Here is a 13,663-nt window from a genome sequence, read left to right on the forward strand (position 1 = left end):
CATATATTTAACTCAGGTGCTGTCCATTTCTTCTGATCATCCTTGAGATGGTTCTACACCTTCATTTGAGTCCAGCTGTGTTTGATTATACTGATTGGACTTGATTAGGAAAGCCACACACCTGTCTATATAAGACCTTACAGCTCACAGTGCATGTCAGAGCAAATGAGAATCATGAGGTCAAAGGAACTACCTGAAGAGCTCAGAGACAGAATTGTGGCAAGGCACAGATCTGGCCAAGGTTACAAAAAAATTTCTGCTGCACTTAAGGTTCCTAAGAGCACAGTGGCCTCCATAATCCTTAAATGGAAGACGTTTAGGATGACCAGAACCCTTCCTAGAGCTGGCCATCCGGCCAAACTGAGCTATCAGGGGAGAAGAGCCTTGGTGAGAGAGGTAAAGAAGAACCCAAAGATCACTGTGGCTGAGCTCCAGAGATGCAGTCGGGGGATGGGAGAAAGTTGTAGAAAGTCAACCATCACTGCAGCCCTCCACCAGTCGGGGCTTTATGGCAGAATGGCCCGACGGAAGCCTCTCCTCAGTGCAAGACACATGAAAGCCTGCATGGAGTTTGCTAAAAAACACCTGAAGGACTCCAGGATGGTGAGAAATAAGATTCTCTGGTCTGATGAGACCAAGATAGAACTTTTTGGCCTTAATTCTAAGCGGTATGTGTGGAGAAAACCAGGCATTGCTCATCACCTGTCCAATACAGTCCCAACAGTGAAGCATGGAGGTGGCAGCATTATGCTGTGGGGGTGTTTTTCAGCTGCAGGGACAGGACGACTGGTTGCAATCGAGGGAAAGATGAATGCAGCCAAGTACAGGGATATCCTGGACGAAAACCTTCTCCAGAGTGCTCAGGACCTCAGACTGGGCCGAAGGTTTACCTTCCAACAAGACAATGACCCTAAGCACACAGCTAAAATAACGAAGGAGTGGTTTCACAACAACTCCGTGACTGTTCTTGAATGGCCCAGCCAGAGTCTTGACTTAAACCCAATTGAGCATCTCTGGAGAGACCTAAAAATGGCTGTCCACCAACGTTTACCATCCAACCTGACAGAACTGGAGAGGATCTGCAAGGAGGAATGGCAGAGGATCCCCAAATCCAGGTGTGAAAAACTTGTTGCATCTTTCCCAAAAAGACTCATGGCTGTATTAGATCAAAAGGGTGCTTCTACTAAATACTGAGCAAAGGGTCTGAATACTTAGGACCATGTGATATTTCAGTTTTTCTTTTTTAATAAATCTGCAAAAATGTCAACAATTCTGTGTTTTTCTGCCAATATGGGGTGCTGTGTGTACATTAATGAGGAAAAAAAAATGAACTTAAATGATTTTAGCAAATGGCTGCAATATAACAAAGAGTGAAAAATTTAAGGGGGTCTGAATACTTTCCGTACCCACTGTATGTGTGTTTTTCCTGACCTGGTGCAACTTTTGGGTAAAATATGGTAAACTATACCTATATTGTTCTGTATTATTAATAAGTTTATGTAAAATGAGGACCATTTACACAAATAAAACAATTTTAGCCTTAAACAATGTTGTAATTATGAGGGGGTTCTTTGAAAATATTCTCCCCCTGCAAGAGATCCCTGGCAACAAAAACCCATGTGCTATTGGACAGGCCTCCATATACAGCAGAGAGTCTGGTGTGGCAGGTGGAATTGGAACAGACTTCTTTCTAGGTTGACACAACACCTCTTATGTTTCTCTGTCTTCACGAATTGTGCCCTGAAAACACAACTGAAATAAATGTCGCCAATCGATGGCCTACTGTACAATAAAGAGCCAAACACAGGCAAACACTTCAACTTGGGGTCTTTTATTCTCGACTGTGATCACTGGGACATAGCATTAAGGATAGCTTTGGCTTTTTTTGGGGGGTTGTTTTGTTACAAAATAGGGCAAAAATATTCAGCAATAAAAATAAAATGGGAATTGGTTTCCTCCCTTCAAAGTACAAAAGTACAAAAACAAGAAATTAAACAATCAGTGTGGCATTTAAATACAACAACGGTGTCTATATTATAAATGTATTCCTACTAATGTATACTGTTCATTTTAATTAAACATTTACATATTTAGTCATTTTCCCTCCCCGGTTACACTCTCCCCCTGCTGATAGTCAATGTCCTCGGTGACTACGAACACAGCTTACTCTTCAAGCCCCCCCTGAAGTTTTCCCGAAGTGTACAGAACCATTCCCGCTAATACCTGGGAAAGCACATCAGGGCCCAAGGTCAATGAATTACATGCTGATTTAGGTAACCGATTAGGATTTGTATGCACCCCAGCTGTTGATCTCCGTGTCCTTCGGGGTTCAGGACATGGTACATTTAACTGGGTACTACTTTCTGTTTTCCTTCTAGGTACAGGTACAGGCTTCAACACAGGCACTTCTACAGGTAAATCAATACCTTCCGACTCTGACCAAACAAGCTCTGGCTCTTCTTCCAGAGCTTCATTAGAAGCCTCTCCACTTTCATATCCTGGCATATTCCATCTGATCTCCAGTATTATTTTCAGATTCAACAACAGGTGATTCTCGTCTTCCAGGGCAGTATTAAGGACTGGTGCTTCTTTTGGAGATTGGACCTCTTCCACCAGCACACACTCTACATCCAGTGGTGGCACCTCCTTTTCCAACACCTCCTTTTCCAACATATGGTTTTCGAATCCTTGGTGCTGGCAATGGACCCTTATTCACACAAGGCCTAAGGTTGGATCTGTGCACCCTTTTAATCTGTCCTCCTTCTATTGGCTGCACCGCGTACGTCAATCCCTGGACCTCTACCACTTTATACATGGTGGACGACCATGCATCTTGGATTTTATTCCTCCCTGGGGATCGATAGCGGAGGTACACATGCTGTCCCACCTCCACTGCTGGACAATACACCTTCTCTTCTTGCTGTGCTACTCTGTCAGCTGCTTTTTTCTCAGCATACTCTTTTGCCTGTAAATGTGCCTCACGGAGTCTTTCCTTGTGTGCGTTCAGCCAGTCTTGTCCCTGGTCAGCATCGGGTTCTTGACCCAGCAAGGCATCGATTGGAAGATGGGGTTGGAGGCCAAACAGCAAATGGTATGGTGGAGGAATGTGGTGTGACATTGTAAGCATAGACAAGCTCTGCTAGGTGCTCCAGCCATCTGCGTTTTTTCTCTGGTGTGAGTGTTCGTAAGAGGTCATGGAGGGTTCTACTGAACCTCTCGCATTGGGGGTTTCCTTGTGGGTGATGTGGCGTGGTGCGTGTTTTCTTTACTCCGTAGAACCTGCAAAGCTCAGCAATGACGGCACTTTCGAAATTTCTACCCTGGTCGGAATGCAGGCATTGAGGCACTCCATATTTCAAAAAACATTCTTTTAGCAGAATCTTCGCTGTTGTCTCCGCCTTTTGGTCACGGGTTGCAAATGCCTGACTAAATTTGGTGAACACGTCCGTAACCACAAGGACATTCTCCCGCCTATCTGCAGCTGGTTCTAAGGTAGTAAAATCCACTGCAATAACTTCCAGCGGTCGTGAAGCTAAGAACGGTGTCCAGGGCGCTTGGATCTTCGGCTGAGGCACCTTCGCCAACACACACCTCTGACAATTTTTCACCCAGTTTTCAACATCCTTGTACATACCCCCCTAGAAACACCTCTGTTTTAACAAGCTAAGAGTTTGTTCTATGCACTGGTGCCCTAATTGATCATGTACACTTTTTAGAACCTGTTCAGTCAGGTATGCAGGTAACAGCATCTGATGGCACTCTCCAATGTGAACATCTTCAGCTACGCGATACAAGAGTCCATCTTCCTCTCTGATTTTCTTCCACTGTTTCAATAAGGAGAGCACTGGCTTAGACAACTCTATCCTCTCTTGGTGAGTCGGCTTTTTCTTCCTGCTCCAGAACTTCTTAAACATGCTGAGAGTTGGATCGGTCTCCTGGAACTGACAGAGTTCAGCTTTGAAGTAACCTGGCAAGGTAGGGGTGTTCTCACAGCCCCCGTCATCTTCGATTTCCCCGGATGCTTGCAGCTGCCAAACTTGGCAACACTCAATCCCCGCTGCCACCAGATCTGGCCCCAGAATTGTCCCTGTCCTGAGTGAATTACAAAGGGCAATGCATCCCTCATACTCTTGGTCCTCTCCTTCAGGCTCCACCTCATCCAATCCTGGCCTCCTAGAGAGTGCATCTGCCGCTGTGTTACATCGCCCGGGACGGTACTTCACGTCAAAATCAAAAACAGCAAGCTGAGCTGCCCATCTTTGTTCATTTGCCCCTAACTTGGTGGTTATAAGGTGGCAGAGGGGATTATTGTCAGTGATGATAGTGAACTTTGACCCCAACAGGTAACTCCGAAATTTTTCGGTTACCGCCCACTTCATGGCCAAAAGCTCTAACTTCATACTACTATAATTTTGATCGTTTTGTTCCGCCCCGTGCAACCTTCTACTTGCATAGGCGATCAGAACCTTTCTCCCTTCCTGATATTGGTATAAGACGGCACCTAAACCAAGGTTGCTAGCATCTTTCTCTAAAACAAACGGGAGGTCAAAATTTGGATACCCAAGTGTTGGAGCACTAGTCAGCCTCTCTTTAAATTGCTCAAAAGCAGACTGACATAGGGGAGACCAAGACTGCTTAAACAGCTTTTCTAGTCTAATAGAACCGTTCCCTCTGAAACAGGCATTAACTACTTCATGCAGTGGACCAGCAATTTGAGAGAAACCCTCAACAAACCTTCGATAATAACTGCGGAAACCCAGGAATGACCTGAGCTCCTTTAAGGTGCTGGGTATTGGCCACTGCTTAACCGCGCTTACTTTGTCAGGGTCCGTGCTTACTCCCTGAGCCAAGACTCGATGTCCAAGAAACCTGACCTCCGACTGCAGGAAATGACATTTCCCCACCTTGATTTTTAGCCCAGTATCCCTCAGCCTTTTGAACACTGCTGGTGAATCACCACTTATCACCACTGAACGGGGTGATAAATGCAGTCTTATGATGGTCTTTCTCAAGTACGGAAACTTGATGATACCCACTTGCAAGGTCTATCATCGAAAAAATCTCTGACCCCCCCAATGCATCTAGGCTCTCATCTATGCGTGGTAAGGGGAAAGCGTCACGTCTGGTCTTCGCATTTAATTTCCTGTAGTCCACGCAAAGTCTGAGGTTCCCATCAGCTTTGCGCACTAGCACAAAACAAAAAAGGGAAAAGACAACGGTAGTGGCCTTTACACACCTGAAAATAAAACATATAGAGATAGACACATAAGGCCACATGCATCGTTCAATTTATCACTGGATTACACACAGTAGTACAGTATTAGCTTTATCACAGATTAATCTTGAATTTGGAAGACAAGTAACTCAACACAAACCCAAATTACATGTTTCAAAATACTTGCATAAACTGTACAAAATATACATTTACACTTTAATAATAAACAATAATCACTCACCCTGGATCGATGAATACAATCCAGATCTCACAGAGGGCCTACTCAGTGCTATATCTCCCCTCTAATAATCGATGGAAAAGGCATTACTGGACTATTACACAGCAAATAGTTTTCCCACTGTATACACAATATAATTTTCATAACATATTATATTATGAAATAAGCAAATACAACACTTACGCTCTATGATTCATCAATAAACTTGAGACACGAACAAAACTCTCCACGTGAGCGTGCAATCAGTTCTCATTAATCGTTGCAAATCACAAAGCAATCGCCTTCTATACTATACTATACTATACTATACTACTCCCTGGTGGGATGTTACGTGAATACAAGTGAATATTTACCACCTTTTTGGCGTTTTATAGCGTTTATATCACTTTTATCTCTGAAACACACAAGCAATGTAGTATATTCGGCAAGGCGTTACTCCCACACGCGCTCTCGTGAGGCTAAAGCTCAGACGTGATCTTGACTCTCTGAAACCTTAAAGGGCCAGCGTCCTAATCTGATTATATGGGACAGGTATCGGTGTCTATATTGTAAATGTATTCCTGCTAATGTATGCTGTTCATTTTAATTAAACATTTACATATTAGGTCATTTTCCCTCCCCAGTTACATAAAAAAAAGATTATTATAAATATAGCACAATGCTAATTTTGGCCTCTGTGGCGAACATATGATCAGAAAGTACTGCCAGACTGATACTTAGTCTTTAGTGAATCATTTCAAAGAGTGTTTTTAAAAACAGGCTTGCGCGAGCATCTGGGATCCATGACAAAGTCTATTTTACTACAAGAACAAACACTTTACACAAGGTAAAGTTGTGAAAATATTACATTATTGTGAAGTTAAGTGTTTTAGTGACAAATTTAAACAACTAAAAGGGATCAACATAAATTTACCTCAGTCTGTAACTTGGACCGCCTCACGTCCAAATGAACTAACAGGGAGACATAAAAATGTATACTATATATATATATATACACAGACACACACACACACACACACAAAGGGGGAAATGAAAATGTCATAACACAGAATAATATAAATCTAAAGTGAAATTTAACGTTAGATTGGCAAAACAACAAATAAAAGTACATTTATAATGCTTACCTTTGGCTTAGCACCGGTCTGTCTGTCAGATGACCGTTAGAGCTTTGCGGTTTGAATTTCCAAGAAACATTCATTGGGCAGGTAGAGTCCCATCCTCTGTAGGTTTTATAAAGTGTCCTCAACGCAAAATTAAATAAACTACATGGAAGGATCTATCACGGTGGTTATATCTTCAGTCTTTGGTAATATACAGAATTAATATCTTTTACGTCACGTTAATGCCTCTCACGCAACCCAACATAGACATGATCTTTATGTTGGGCATGTCTCATGTTTGCTGGGGACATATATCAGAAAACATGTCTGCCATCTGCAAATGAAGTTTGAGCCCCCAAGGTTAACAGAGGCCGATCGGAACGAAACTCAGTGGGCTTGTTTGACTCATGGCCCTAGAGCAGCTCAGTTCCTGAAGAATTTAAATTTAACTCTAATTAAACACACCTAAATGAAAACTACAAGGCATGTGTGTTGGAGCAGTTTTGGCACTAAACTCTGCAGGGCTGCAACCCTCCAGGAACTGAGTTTGACATCTGTGCCCGAGAGAAATGTCTGTAAGAAAGTTGAAAGAAATCGGCCATCGGGTGCTGCTATTGTCTTTTATGACTTGTATGTCACGTAAATCATGCTTTTTGTATACACACAATATACATACCATGGTTAACCATGCAGAATTTTGACACAGTGCCGCCTAGTGGTCAGGATATTTAAAAAAAATGTCTCTTTTTGTTTGGAACTTTGAATGGTTTGGCCAAAAATCACAACACTGGTCTATTTAGATTTGGAGCAGTATACCAATTCCATTGATTTTTTTTCAGGCTTGGCATTAAGCTGCCTGTCCACCCTTTTGATTTTTGTTTAAAACCTGCATTTTTTCTAGCTCCCCCTAGATTGTTTGTCCCATTGTTAACAAATTCAAACTCAGATCATCATGCCATTTTGGCAAAAAGTTATCAAAGGCTTTTTGATGTCTCATCAGTTTTCATATAATTGTCACATTAGCTGTATTCCTGCAGCACTTTGGCATATTGGTGCCAATCTTTGTGTGTCATTTGCAATCCTAGTTGTCCACACAACATCAATTTGGAAGCAGTGCCACCTATTGGTCAAAAGAGACAAATTATTTAAGTCAAGTCAAGTCAAGTCAAGCTTTATTGTCATTCTGCTACATGTGTGGACATATAGTGGAACAAGATGTCCTGTCTCACAGGACCATGGTGCTACATACTAGTTGAGCATAATATAAACAGTACACGAATAAGAAAAGCAATTACAGACTTTACAGACAAACGGTTAACCATCTGACTCTACATATACTATAAATACTATAACTATAATAAATTGTTGACTACACATACAAACCTGAGACAACAAAAACTTTACATAAGTACTGTACATGACGTTTTACAAAAGAGACATTTGTACATGAAATTGTGCAAAAGAGATATTTTGTGCATTAAACTGTGCAGAAGAGAGATTTTGAGGGAAGTAGCGCATAGTGCAATGCACAAATAAACATATATAATCCTATTGAGTCTTTGTAGCAGCAAGTATTTATAGAAAGTGTCTAATGTACATAAGTGTGTTACTACAAGTGGTTTGTATAGCCCACTCACCTGTGTGTAACACACTCAGAATTGCACTTTGAAAGATTGTCAGCAGTTTTAATGAGTTGGGGGGAAGAGGCTGAGGTTTTCATGGTTTCAGAGGGGGACAGGGAGATTGGAGTTAAGGACTCTCACAGCCTGGGGGAAGAAGCTGTTGAGAAATCTGACAGAGCGAGCTTTGATACTCCGGTACCTTCTACCTGATGGCAGGAGCTGGAAGAGATTGTGGGAGGGATGGGTGGGGTCCTTCATGATGCTGGAGGCCTTGCTGGAGCATCATGCAAGGAAAATGTCCAGAAGGGAGGGGAGAGGGGCACCGATGATCTTTGCAGCTGTGTTCACTGTCCGCTGTAGGGTCTTGCGGTCAGCAGCACTGCAGTTCCCGTACCAGACAGTGATGCAGCTAGTCAGCACACTCTCAATGGTGCCCCTATAGAAAGTGGTAAGAATGGGTGGAGGGAGACTTGCCCTTTTCAGCCGGCGGAGAAAGTGGAGGCGCTGTTGGCCCTTGTTGTTGAGCGACATGACGTTGGTGGTCCAGGTGAGATCCTCTGTAATGTGCACCCCCAGGAATTTAGTGCTGCTGACTCTCTCCACAGTTGAGCTGTCGATGGTCAGTGGGGGGTGGTCAACATAGTTTCTTCTGAAGTCCATCACAACCTCTTTTGTCTTACCCACATTGAGGGACAGGTTGTTAGCGCCACACCATTTAGCCAGCTGTGCCACTTCCTCTCTGTAGTGTGTTTCATCGTTGTTGCTGATGAGGCCTACCACAGTCGTGTCATCAGCGAACTTGATGATGTGGTTGGAGCTGAACTTGGCAGTGCAGTTATGGGTCAGCAGCGTAAAGAGCAGTGGACTGAGAACACAGCCCTGTGGGGCACCTGTGCTCAGTGTGGTAGTACTCGAGGTGTTGCGGCCGACACGGACTGACTGGGGTCTACCAGTTAATAAGTCCAGGATCCAATTACAGAGGAAGGTGTTTAGGCCCAGCAGGTTTAGTTTGTGGATGAGCTGCTGAGGGATTATTGTGTTTAATGCTGAGCTGAAGTCAATGAACAGCATTCTAACATAAGAGTCTTTCTGTTCCATGTGAGTGAGAGCTAGGTGGAGAGTGCTGGATATTGCATCGTCCGTGGAGTGGTTTGGACGGTATGCAAACTGGAATGGGTCCAACGTGTTTGGGAGACTGGAATTGATGTGATGCATGACTAACCTCTCAAAGCACTTCATCATGATTGGGGTCAGTGCTATGGGACGATAGTCATTCAGACAGGACACAGGTGACTTCTTTGGAACTGGAATTATGGATGTGGATTTAAGACACGTGGGGACGACAGTCTGGCTCAGCGAGGTGTTGAAGATGTCTGTTAGGACATCCGTCAGCTGTGCAGCACAGTCTCTTAGTACACAGCCAGGTATGTTGTCAGGGCCTGCAGCCTTTCGTGGGTTTATCCTGGATAGGGTCTTCCTTACGTCGGCTGGAGAAAGACAGAGTACCTGGTCGTTTGGAGATGTGTGGAGTTTCTGTGCAGGAGTGTTGTTCTGTATCTCAAATCGTGAGTAGAAGAGTACCCCAGGTGGGGGCGGGGTTCAGCCCTGTAAGCGTTTTTATTTGTTGTATAAACAAAGTCCAGTGTGTTGTTTCCCCTTGTTGCAAAGTTGATGGCACTGTATAGCTCGCGAAGCGCGTGCTTAGCATTTGCACATGGCGGAATGTAAACCGCGACAATAACAATGGCCGTGAACTCCCGTGGCAGATAGAACGGCCGACACTTCACAAACATAAACTCCACCAGCGATGAACAGTGTTTTGTCACTCCTGCAGCATTGTTACACCATTCCTTGTTGATATACACACACAAACCTCCCCCGCGAGTCTTATCAGACAGTTATGAATCTCTGTCCGCTCGTCAGCAGGTTAGCCCGTGCAGTTGAATGGCGGAGTTTGGGGTTTTGATACTGATATTTAGTAATGTTACTAGAGATTTTTCTACCATTTTGAGTAAAATCATCTTAAAATCGTCTACAGTTACTCAAATGTCTTAAAATGCTTGAACACCGGTAGCTGCTGCTGGTAGTTATATTTATTTTTATTATTCTTATATTGTCTAACAATCACTATTTGGCCTCAGATGTTTTTGCTTGTCAATTTTTGCCACTTTTAACATGACATTTTACATTACAATAATCTAACCTTGAGGTCATGAATGCATTAATTAACATTTATGCATTTGCCATTTACGTAATTCAGATATGTTTTTGAGATGGAAAATTCTGTTTTACAAATGATAAAAATGTGGCTTTCGCAGGAAAGATTGCTATCAAATAGCACACCTAAGTTACTAAGTGATGACAAAGAATTTACAGAGCAGCCATCAAGTATTAGACAATAATCTAGGTCATTACATGCTGAGGTTTTTGCCCGATAATTAACACCTCTGTTTTTTTTTTCTTAAGAATGTAACAGTAATAAATTACTAGTCATCCTATGCATTCTGTTAGTTTTGCAAGTTGGTATGTTTTGTCGGGCCGCAAAGAAACATAGAGCCGAGTATCATCAGCATAACAGTGTCTAGATCAGAATTTGGTAAGGGGTAAAAAAAAAAAAAAATGGTATACACAAGGTGCAATTTGTAAAAAAAAAAGGGGGATGCTTTTGAAAACTTTTTCTCTCTCCACAGGCGGAGGTTGACCCAACTCCAGTAACCTAAGTAACCTAATATTAGTGCAATCTAACAACGCACATTATAAACCTGTCTTTTCAGCTGTCAACTAGTGTCATGTCATGAAATGTTTGCAATAGCCTACAATGGAAACTGTGTCTAATATGATCACATTTTAATAAAAACATTGTAAGTTAGGCTATTAATTGTAATGATTTCATTTCCACTATTATTAAACCAATCAATAAATTATAAAGAGAAAGTGAGCAAAGAACACAGTATCAATGGAGCTTTTTGAAACTCTGGATCAGTTAAACCACTGTGTCGCAAAATGATTTACTGTCAAAGTGCTCCAATCGGATCGCGAATCATTTGATTCAGATCAGGATTTCAAAGCGTGTATTGCGAATCATTTACTTCAGAACGGGACTTCAGAGCGGAATGTTTTTTTTATCCTCCTCCCATCCCGCTGGCAAATCGCACCCTGGTTATACAGTATGTGATAAAGTATATGTATATTTAGATATGAAATATTGATTTGAGTTTAAATATTTACCTCTTTAAACACAAAGCTTCCACAAAGAAAAGCTGTGCCAAACAAACGTTTTTAAGCAGAGATTAAGTTTTACTGCGTAAATTAAAGATGAGAACATAAAATGTCATTTGAGAAGAAAACGTTTTAAAATCGAACGTTTATTATGTTAAATCCAATACAATCCAAGATAAACACTTCAACAATATTACTGCAGTCCAACTATTAATAGGGACTTTAAGCAACAGCTTCCAATGGAACGGCTACGATGACCGGAAGTATGCTGTAACGTAAAAATCATTAAGCAACTAGGTGCTGATGCCAACAGCAGACATATCTTTGTACAAATGAAAACATCGTTAAAATTGGCTTAAGTTTAAAACATATCAACACAGATTAAATAAAAGACTAATGGTAGAATTGTATACTGATGTAATTACAGTGGTATTTACTATAAAATGTAACATTTATCTACTAATCTGTGACGTTGTGAAGACTATGGCAAACCAGCTGTTCTCCTGTAGTAGACGGCTACAGTAGAACGTCAAGAAGTGGCAGTTAAAGTCGTGAACGCGCAATATGACGTCGGAATGCCGCTGCCGTTCCATCCGTGGCTGCTGCTTAAAGTCCCTATTACTGAACGAAATGAGAGAGATTGTGGTAGTATGAAATGAGAGAAAAAAAAAATGAGTGAAAAAAGCACCAGCCTCAAATACCCAGATGAGCGGTATGATATTGTAACGTGGGGAGAGAGATGAGAGGTGAGCGGATCCATTCGCAAGCTTTTATTGAGACGAGACAGAGACATGGTGAAAATAGGCAGGGTCGAAACAATAGCAAACAGATGTAGCAAAGGCAAGACGTGAGAATAGTCCATGCAGCAGGCGTAGGTCGAAGATCGGCAAACGTAATCCCGGGGGGAAAGCGAAGGGATAATCCATGAAAAAAGCGAGTAGTCCAAAAGGCAGGCGGCGAGACAGACGAAACGAAAAGACCGGGCTAGAAAGCTGAACACTGGGAACTCGGGAACTAGGGAACTAGGGAACACAGAAGATACGCGAAACAACAAAGCAAAACCACAATACTCGGTGAATCATGGGGGGAAGTCCGAGGCTTATATAGCGCGTCTGATTGGCTACAGGTGTTAGCACAATCAGCGCGATGGGTGATGGGAGACGTAGTCCGGTGTGTACTGCAACAGTCTGTGTGATGTGAACTGTTTGTGAAATGTACAGGCGACCTCTGGTGGCGGGCAGACCGGACAGGATTCATGACAGATATTCTTCATTGGTGATGACAACAGTATTAGTAGACATATGATTCATATTCAGTGTTGGGGAGTAACTAGTTACATGTAACGGAATTACGTAATTTAATTACAAAATAAATGTAATTGTAATTAGTTACAGTTACTGAGAAAAAATATGTAATTAAATTACAGTTACTTTTGAAAAATGCCAGTGATTACAAAGGGGATTACATTTGCATTTTTTCACACACCCACCCCCACTTTGTCAGGCGTCGTGTGCGGGAAGGAGCAGGGACGAGGAAGTCAGGAACACGCACTTTATTCATATAATCCATACAAGGGAACAGGAACGAACAGGAACAGCATGGAAACCACACACAACCACAACGAAAACAACATAATATGACTTTAAGAACGACATTGAACGAGGAACTGAATCAAACTTATATACCCAGGCTAATGAGAACAGGACAGGTGTGAGTGATTAAACAATGACGTCATAATAAGAAACGGAACAGGAAATACCAAATAAGGACACACAAAAACCAACGAAACAATCCACAGGGGTGTGACACACTTACAGATTTAATCGACTTCTTTTAAATTGCATTGACTGCTCTAAAATGAGACACCAATTCTTCAGTATTTTAGGACACAGAATAGGACACATGCTTATTTGATAACTGTTTTATTTCCTATTTGGGTTTATGCATAAACTTTTTTTTTCCAAGGCATTGTTAGATGCTAGTGTTTTCTGTCATAACTATGCAAACATTTTAAACCTAGTATCATAGCTATTAAACTATTTCTTGTTATGATGTTATTTATGTTATGATCTTGTTATGACATATAGCGCAACTGCGCTCACGGTGACCTGAGTTCGATTCCTGTCTCGAGGTCCTTTGCTGATCCCGCTCCCCTCTCTCCTCCCAGCTCTTTCCTGTCCTATCACAATAAAAGGCATAAAAAGCCCCAAAAAATAAGTAAAAAAAAAAAGTCTGAATTTGTGGTGGCTGTGCTTTAAATTAAATTATT

Source organism: Labeo rohita, chromosome 16 (assembly GCF_022985175.1).
Source record: "Labeo rohita strain BAU-BD-2019 chromosome 16, IGBB_LRoh.1.0, whole genome shotgun sequence".
NCBI classification, from domain to species: domain Eukaryota; kingdom Metazoa; phylum Chordata; class Actinopteri; order Cypriniformes; family Cyprinidae; genus Labeo; species Labeo rohita.